Genomic DNA, 10,523 nt, shown 5'->3' on the forward strand with positions numbered 1-10,523 from the left:
CCAACCTAACCCTAAACCTATCACTAACTCTAATCGTAACCTTAACGCTAACCCTAACCCTAAACCTAACCCTAACCCTAACCCTAATCCTCACCCTAACCCTAACGCTACCCCTAACCTAACCCTAACCTAACCCTAACCCTAGCCCTAACCCTAACCCTAACCCTAACCCTCACCCTAACCCTAACCCTAACCCTAACCCTAACCCTAAACCTAATCCTGACCTTTACCATAACCCTAACCCTAACCTTAACCCTAACCATAACCCTAACCCTACACCTAATCCTAACCCTATCCCTAGGCCTTACACTAACCCAAACGCTAAACCTAACCCTAACCCTAACCCTAACCCTAACCCTAACCCTAATACTAACCGTAACGCTAACCCTAACCCTAACCCTAACCCTAAATATAACACTAAACCTAAACCTAACCCTAACCCCGACTCTAATAATTTATCTAATCCGAACCTAACCCTAAACCTATCACTAACCCTAATCGTAACCTTAACCCTAACCCCAACCCAACCCTATCCCTAACCCTAACCCTAACCCTAACCCTAACCCTCACCCTAACCCTAATCCTGGCCCTAAACTTAACCCTAACCCTAACCCTTAACCTAACCCTAACACTAAATCTTACCCTACACCTAACCCTCACCCTATGGTCAACCCTAACCCTAACCCTAACCCTAAAGCTAACACTAACCCTAACCCTAACCCTAACCCTAAGCCTAACCCTAAACCTACACCTAACCCTCACCCTATGGTTAACCCTAACCCTAACCCTAACTCTGACCCTAAACTTAATCCCAACATTGCGGTGAACATTAACCCGAACCCTAACCCTAACCCTAAGTCTAAATAAAACCGGAACTATAACCCTGACCCTAACCCTAACCCCAACCCTGACGCTAACCCGAACTCTAACCCGAACAATAACCCTAACCCTAACCTTAACCCTAACCCTAACCATAACCCTAACCCTACACCTAATCCTAACCCTATCCCTAGGCCTAACACTAACCCAAACGCTAAACCTAACCCTAACCCTAACCCTAAACCTAACCCTACATCTAACCCTACAGCTAACCCTTACACTAAACCTATCCCTAACACTGACCCTAACCCTAACCCAAATCCAAACCATATCCCAACCTTCTGTGAATCGTAAACTGAAACCTCACCCTGACCCTAACCCTACCTCTAACACTAACCCTGAATCTAACGCTAACCCTAACCCTAATCCTAACCCTAACCCTAGCCCTAACCCTATCCCTATCGCTAACCCTAACCCTAAATCGAACCATAACACTAGTCCCAACGCAACAAAATCCTAACCCTATAATGAAAACTAATGGTAACCCTAACCCTAACCCTAACCCTAAAGCTAACACTAACCCTAAACCTAACCCTAACCCTAATCGTAACCTTATCCCTAAACCTAACCCTAACCCTAACCCTAACCCTAAACCCTAACCCTAAACCTAATCCTCACCCTAACCCTAACCCTAACCCTAACCTAACCCTAACCTAAACCTAACCCTAACCCTAACCCTAACCCTAACCCTACCCAAAACTCTAATCATAACCCTGACCCTAACCCTAACCCTTACCCTAATCCTAACCCTAACCCTAACCCTAACCCTAATCCTAGCCCTAAACTTAACCCTAACCCTAACCCTTAACCTAACCCTAACCCTAACTCTAACCCTACACCTAACCCTCACCCTATGGTCAACCCTAACCCTAACTCTAACCCTAAACTTAATCCCAACATTGCTGTGAACATTAACCCGAACCCTAACCCTAACCCTAGCACTAACCCTAACCCTAACCCTAACCCTAACACTAACACTAACCCTAACCCTAACCCTAACCCTAACCCTAACCTAACCCTAACCTAAACCTAACCCTAACCCTAACCCTAAACCTAACCCTACCCGAAACTCTAATCATAACCCTGACCCTAACCCTAACCCTAACCCTAACCCTAACCCTAACCCTAACCCTAACCCTAACCCTAACCCTAACCCTAACCCTAACCCTAACCCTAATCCTAGCCCTAAACTTAACCCTAACCCTAACCCTTAACCTAACCCTAACCCTAACTCTAACCCTACACCTAACACTCACCCTATGGTCAACCCTAACCCTAACTCTGACCCTAAACTTAAACCCAACATTGCTGTGAACATTAACCCGAACCCTAACCCTAACCCTAACCCTAACCCTAACCCTAACCCTAACCCTAACCCTAACCCTAACCCTAATCCTCACCCTAACCCTAACCCTACCCCTAACCTAACCCTAACCTAAGCCTAACCCTAACCCTAACCCTAACCCTAACCCTACCCGAAACCCTAATCATAACCCTAACTCTAATCCTAACCCTAACCCTAACCCTAACCCTAACCCAAACCCTAACCCTAACCCTAACCCTTAACCTAACCCTAACCCTAACTCTAATCCGACACCTAACCCTCACCCTATGGTCAACCCTAACCCTAACTCTGACCCTAAACTTAATCCCAACATTGCTGTGAACATTAACCCGAACCCTAACCCTAACCCTAGCACTAACCCTAACCCTAACCCTAACCCTAACCCTAACCCTAACACTAACCGTAACGCTAACCCTAAAGCTAACCCTTACACTAAACCTATCCCTAACACTGACCCTAACCCTAACCCAAATCCAAACCATATCCCAACCTTCTGTGAATCGTAAACTGAAACCTCACCCTGACCCTAACCCTACCTCTAACACTAACCCTGAATCTAACGCTAACCCTAACCCTAATCCTAACCCTAACCCTAGCCCTAACCCTATCCCTATCGCTAACCCTAACCCTAAATCAAACCATAACACTAGTCCCAACGCAACAAAATCCTAACCCTATAATGAAAACTAATGGTAACCCTAACCCTAACCCTAACCCTAAAGCTAACACTAACCCTAAACCTAACCCTAACCCTAATCGTAACCTTATCCCTAAACCTAACCCTAACCCTAACCCTAAACCTAAACCCTAACCCTAAACCTAATCCTCACCCTAACCCTAACCCTAACCCTAACCTAACCCTAACCTAAACCTAACCCTAACCCTAACCCTAACCCTAACCCTACCCAAAACTCTAATCATAACCCTAACCCTAACCCTAACCCTTACCCTAACCCTAACCCTAACCCTAACCCTAACCCTAACCCTAATCCTAGCCCTAAACTTAACCCTAACCCTAACCCTTAACCTAACCCTAACCCTAACTCTAACCCTACACCTAACCCTCACCCTATGGTCAACCCTAACCCTAACTCTAACCCTAAACTTAATCCCAACATTGCTGTGAACATTAACCCGAACCCTAACCCTAACCCTAGCACTAACCCTAACCCTAACCCTAACCCTAACACTAACACTAACCCTAACCCTAACCCTAACCCTAACCCTAACCTAACCCTAACCTAAACCTAACCCTAACCCTAACCCTAAACCTAACCCTACCCGAAACTCTAATCATAACCCTGACCCTAACCCTAACCCTAACCCTAACCCTAACCCTAACCCTAACCCTAACCCTAACCCTAACCCTAACCCTAACCCTAATCCTAGCCCTAAACTTAACCCTAACCCTAACCCTTAACCTAACCCTAACCCTAACTCTAACCCTACACCTAACACTCACCCTATGGTCAACCCTAACCCTAACTCTGACCCTAAACTTAAACCCAACATTGCTGTGAACATTAACCCGAACCCTAACCCTAACCCTAACCCTAACCCTAACCCTAACCCTAACCCTAACCCTAACCCTAACCCTAACCCTAATCCTCACCCTAACCCTAACCCTACCCCTAACCTAACCCTAACCTAAGCCTAACCCTAACCCTAACCCTAACCCTAACCCTACCCGAAACCCTAATCATAACCCTAACTCTAATCCTAACCCTAACCCTAACCCTAACCCTAACCCTAACCCTAACCCTAACCCTAACCCTTAACCTAACCCTAACCCTAACTCTAATCCGACACCTAACCCTCACCCTATGGTCAACCCTAACCCTAACTCTGACCCTAAACTTAATCCCAACATTGCTGTGAACATTAACCCGAACCCTAACCCTAACCCTAGCACTAACCCTAACCCTAACCCTAACCCTAACCCTAACCCTAACACTAACCGTAACGCTAACCCTAACCCTAACCCTAACCCTAACCCTTAACCTAACCCTAACCCTAACTCTAATCCTACACCTAACCCTCACCCTATGGTCAACCCTAACCCTAACTCTGACCCTAAACTTAATCCCAACATTGCTGTGAACATTAACCCGAACCCTAACCCTAACCCTAGCACTAACCCTAACCCTAACCCTAACCCTAACACTAACCGTAACGCTAACCCTAACCCTAACCCTAACCCTAACCCTAATCCTCACCCTAACCCTAACCCTACCCCTAACCTAACCCTAACCTAAACCTAACCCTAACCCTAACCCTAACCCTAACCCTAACCCTAACCCTAACCCTAACCCTAACCCTAACCCTAACCCTAACCCTACCCGAAACCCTAATCATAACCCTCACTCTAACCCTAACCCTAACCCGAACCCTAACCCTAACCCTAACCCTATCCCTAACCCTAACCCTAACCCTAGCACTAACCCTAAGACTAACCCTAACCCTAACCCTAACCCTAACCCTAACCTTAACCCTAACCCTAACCCTAAACCTAACCCTAAACCTAACCCTAACCAGAAACCTAACCCTAACCCTAACCCTAACCCTAGCACTAACCCTAAGACTAACTCTAACCCTAACCCTAACCCTAACCCTAACCCTAACCCTAACCCTAACCCTAACCCTAATCGTAACCTTATCCCTAACCCTAAACCTCACCCTAACCCTAACCCTAACCTAACCCTAACCCTAACCCTAACCCTAACCCCGACTCTAATAATAAATCTAATCCCAACCTAACCCTAAACCTTTCACTAACCCTAATCGTAACCTTAACCCTAACCCTAACCCTAACCCTAACCCTAACCCTAACCCTAACCCTAACCCTAACCCTAACCCTAACCCTAACCCTAACCCTACCCGAAACTCTAATCATAACCCTAACTCTAACCCTAACCCTAACCCTAACCCTTACCCTAACCCTAACCCTAATCCTAGCCCTAAACTTAACCCTAACCCTAACCCTTAACCTATCCCTATCCCTAACTCTAACCCTACACCTAACCCTCAGCCTATGGTCAACCCTAACCCTAACTCTGACCCTAAACTTAATCCCAACATTGCTGTGAATATTAACCCGAACCCTAACCCTAACCCAAACTCTAAATAAAACCGGAACTATAACCGTGACCCTAACCCTAACCCCAACCCTGACGCTAACCCGAACTCTAACCCGAACAATAACCCTAACGCTAGCCCTAACCCTAACCATAACCCTAACCCTAAACCTAATCCTGACCTTAACCATAATCCTAACCCTAACCCTAACCCTAACCCTGAACCTAATCCTGACCTTTACAATAACCCTAACCCTAACCTTAACCATAACCCTAACCATAACCCTAACCCTACACCTAATCCTAACCCTATCCCTAGGCCTAACACTAACCCAAACGCTAAACCTAACCCTAACCCTAACCCTAAACCTAACCCTACATCTAACCCTAAAGCTAACCCTTACACTAAACCTATCCCTAACACTGACCCTAACCCTACCCCAAATCCAAACCATATCCCAACCTTCTATGAATCGTAAACTGAAACCTCACCCTGACCCTAACCCTACCCCTAACACTAACCCTGAATCTAACGCTAACCCTAACCCTAATCCTAACCCTAACCCTAGCCCTAAACCTAACCCTATCGCTAACCCTAACCCTAAATCGAACCATAACACTAGTCCCAACGCAACAAAATCCTAACCCTATAATGAAAACTAATGGCAACCCTAACCCTAACCCTAACCCTAAAGCTAACACTAACCCTAACCCTAACCCTAACCCTAGCACTAACCCTAACCCTAACCCTAACCCTAACCCTAACCCTAACACTAACCGTAACGCTGACCCTAACCCTAACCCTAACCCTAACCTTAACCCTAACCCTAAACCTAACCCTAACCCTAACCCTAACACTAACCGTAACGCTAACCCTAACCCTAACCCTAACCCTAACCCTAACCCCGACTCTAATAATAAATCTAATCCCAACCTAACCCTAAACCTATCACTAACTCTAATCGTAACCTTAACGCTAACCCTAACCCTAAACCTAACCCTAACCCTAACCCTAATCCTCACCCTAACCCTAACGCTACCCCTAACCTAACCCTAACCTAACCCTAACCCTAGCCCTAACCCTAACCCTAACCCTAACCCTCACCCTAACCCTAACCCTAACCCTAACCCTAAACCTAATCCTGACCTTTACCATAACCCTAACCCTAACCTTAACCCTAACCATAACCCTAACCCTACACCTAATCCTAACCCTATCCCTAGGCCTAACACTAACCCAAACGCTAAACCTAACCCTAACCATAACCCTAACCCTAACCCTAACCCTAACCCTAACCCTAATACTAACCGTAACGCTAACCCTAACCCTAACCCTAACCCTAAATATAACACTAAACCTAAACCTAACCCTAACCCCGACTCTAATAATTTATCTAATCCGAACCTAACCCTAAACCTATCACTAACCCTAATCGTAACCTTAACCCTAACCCCAACCCAACCCTATCCCTAACCCTAACCCTAACCCTAACCCTCACCCTAACCCTAATCCTGGCCCTAAACTTAACCCTAACCCTAACCCTTAACCTAACCCTAACCCTAAATCTTACCCTACACCTAACCCTCACCCTATGGTCAACCCTAACCCTAACCCTAACCCTAAAGCTAACACTAACCCTAACCCTAACCCTAACCCTAAGCCTAACCCTAAACCTACACCTAACCCTCACCCTATGGTTAACCCTAACCCTAACCCTAACTCTGACCCTAAACTTAATCCCAACATTGCGGTGAACATTAACCCGAACCCTAACCCTAACCCTAAGTCTAAATAAAACCCGAACAATAACCCTAACCCTAACCTTAACCCTAACCCTAACCATAACCCTAACCCTACACCTAATCCTAACCCTATCCCTAGGCCTAACACTAACCCAAACGCTAAACCTAACCCTAACCCTACCCCTAAACCTAACCCTACATCTAACCCTAAAGCTAACCCTTACACTAAACCTATCCCTAACACTGACCCTAACCCTAACCCAAATCCAAACCATATCCCAACCTTCTGTGAATCGTAAACTGAAACCTCACCCTAACCCTAACCCTACCTCTAACACTAACCCTGAATCTAACGCTAAGCCTAACCCTAATCCTAACCCTAACCCTAGACCTAACCGTTACCCTATCCCTATCGCTAACCCTAACCCTAAATCTAACCATAACACTAGTCCCAACGCAACAAAATCCTAACCCTATAATGAAAACTAACGGTAACCCTAACCCTAACCCTAACCCTAACCCTAACCCTAACCCTAACCCCAAACGTAACCCTACCCCTAAACCTAACCCTAACCCTAACCCCGACTCTAATAATAAATCTAATCCGAACCTAACCCTAAACCTATCACTAACCCTAATCGTAACCTTAACCCTAACCCTAAACCTAACCCTATCCCTAACCCTAACCCTAACCCTAACCCTAACCCTAACCCTAACCCTCACCCTAACCCTAATCCTAGCCCTAAACTTAACCCTAACCCTAACCCTTAACCTAACCCTAACACTAAATCTTACCCTACACCTAACCCTCACCCTATGGTCAACCCTAACCCTAACCCTAAACCTAACCCTAAAGCTAACACTAACCCTAACCCTAACCCTAACCCTAAGCCTAACCCTAAACCTACACCTAACCCTCACCCTATGGTTAACCCTAACCCTAACCCTAACTCTGACCCTAAACTTAATCCCAACATTGCTGTGAACATTAACCCGAACCCTAACCCTAACCCAAACTCTAAATAAAACCGGAACTATAACCCTGACCCTAACCCTAAACCCAACCCTGACGCTAACCCGAACTCTAACCTGAACAATAACCCTAACTCTAGCCCTAACCCGAACCCTAAACCTAACCCTAACCCTAACCCTAATCCTGACCTTAACCATAACCCTAACCCTAACCTTAAACCTAACCCTAACCATTACCCTAACCCTACACCTAATCCTAACCCTATCCCTAGGCCTAACACTAACCCAAATGCTAAACCTAACCCTAACCCTAACCCTAAACCTAACCCTACATCTAACCCTACAGCTAACCCTTACACTAAACCTATCCCTAACACTGACCCTAACCCTAACCCAAATCTGAACCATATCCCAACCTTCTGTGAATCGTAAACTGAAACCTCACCCTAAACCTAACCCTACCCCTAACACTAACCCTGAATCTAACCCTAACCCTAACCCTAACCCTAACCCTAACCCTAACCCTAACCCTAACCCTAACCCTAACCCTAACCCTGACGCTAACCCGAACTCTAACCCGAACAATAACCCTAACCCTAACCTTAACCCTAACCCTAACCATAACCCTAACCCTACACCTAATCCTAACCCTATCCCTAGGCCTAACACTAACCCAAACGCTAAACCTAACCCTAACCCTACCCCTAAACCTAACCCTACATCTAACCCTAAACCTAACCCTTACACTAAACCTATCCCTAACACTGACCCTAACCCTAACCCAAATCCAAACCATATCCCAACCTTCTGTGAATCGTAAACTGAAACCTCACCCTAACCCTAACCCTACCTCTAACACTAACCCTGAATCTAACGCTAAGCCTAACCCTAATCCTAACCCTAACCCTAGACCTAACCGTTACCCTATCCCTATCGCTAACCCTAACCCTAAATCTAACCATAACACTAGTCCCAACGCATCAAAATCCTAACCCTATAATGAAAACTAACGGTAACCCTAACCCTAACCCTAACCCTAACCCTAACCCTAACCCTAACCCTAACCCCAAACGTAACCCTACCCCTAAACCTAACCCTAACCCTAACCCCGACTCTAATAATAAATCTAATCCGAACCTAACCCTAAACCTATCACTAACCCTAATCGTAACCTTAACCCTAACCCTAAACCTAACCCTATCCCTAACCCTAACCCTAACCCTAACCCTAACCCTAACCCTAACCCTAACCCTAACCCTCACCCTAACCCTAATCCTAGCCCTAAACTTAACCCTAACCCTAACCCTTAACCTAACCCTAACACTAAATCTTACCCTACACCTAACCCTCACCCTATGGTCAACCCTAACCCTAACCCTAACCCTAACCCTAAAGCTAACCCTAACACTAACCCTAACCCTAACCCTAACCCTAAGCCTAACCCTAAACCTACACCTAACCCTCACCCTATGGTTAACCCTAACCCTAACCCTAACTCTGACCCTAAACTTAATCCCAACATTGCTGTGAACATTAACCCGAACCCTAACCCTAACCCAAACTCTAAATAAAACCGGAACTATAACCCTGACCCTAAACCTAACCCCAACCCTGACGCTAACCCGAACTCTAACCTGAACAATAACCCTAACTCTAGCCCTAACCCGAACCCTAAACCTAACCCTAACCCTAACCCTAATCCTGACCTTAACCATAACCCTAACCCTAACCTTAAACCTAACCCTAACCATTACCCTAACCCTACACCTAATCCTAACCCTATCCCTAGGCCTAACACTAACCCAAATGCTAAACCTAACCCTAACCCTAACCCTAAACCTAACCCTACATCTAACCCTACAGCTAACCCTTACACTAAACCTATCCCTAACACTGACCCTAACCCTAACCCAAATCTGAACCATATCCCAACCTTCTGTGAATCGTAAACTGAAACCTCACCCTAAACCTAACCCTACCCCTAACACTAACCCTGAATCTAACCCTAACCCTAACCCTAACCCTAACCCTAACCCTAACCCTAACCCTAACCCTAACCCTAAACCTCATCCTGACCTTAACCATAACCCTAACCCTAACCCTAACCCTAACCCTAACCCTAACCCTAAGCCTAATCCTCACCCTAACCCTAACGCTACCCCTAACCTAACCCTAACCTAACCCTAACCCTAGCCCTAACCCTAACCCTAACCCTAACCCTAACCCTAACCCTAACCCTAACCCTAACCTAACCCTAACCCAAACCCTAACCCTAACCCTAACCCTAGCACTAACCCTAAGACTAACCCTAATCTTAAGCCTAACCCTAACCCTAACCCTAACCCTAACACTAACCCTAACCCTAACCCTAATAGTAACCTTATCCCTAACCCTAACCCTAACCCTAACCCTAACCCTAAGCCCTAACCCTAAACCTAATCCTCACCCTAACCCTAACCCTAACCCTAACCTAACCCTAACCTAACCCTAACCCTAACCCTAACCCTATC

This window comes from Sturnus vulgaris, chromosome 2 (assembly GCF_052056855.1).
Source record: "Sturnus vulgaris isolate bStuVul1 chromosome 2, bStuVul1.hap1, whole genome shotgun sequence".
NCBI classification, from domain to species: domain Eukaryota; kingdom Metazoa; phylum Chordata; class Aves; order Passeriformes; family Sturnidae; genus Sturnus; species Sturnus vulgaris.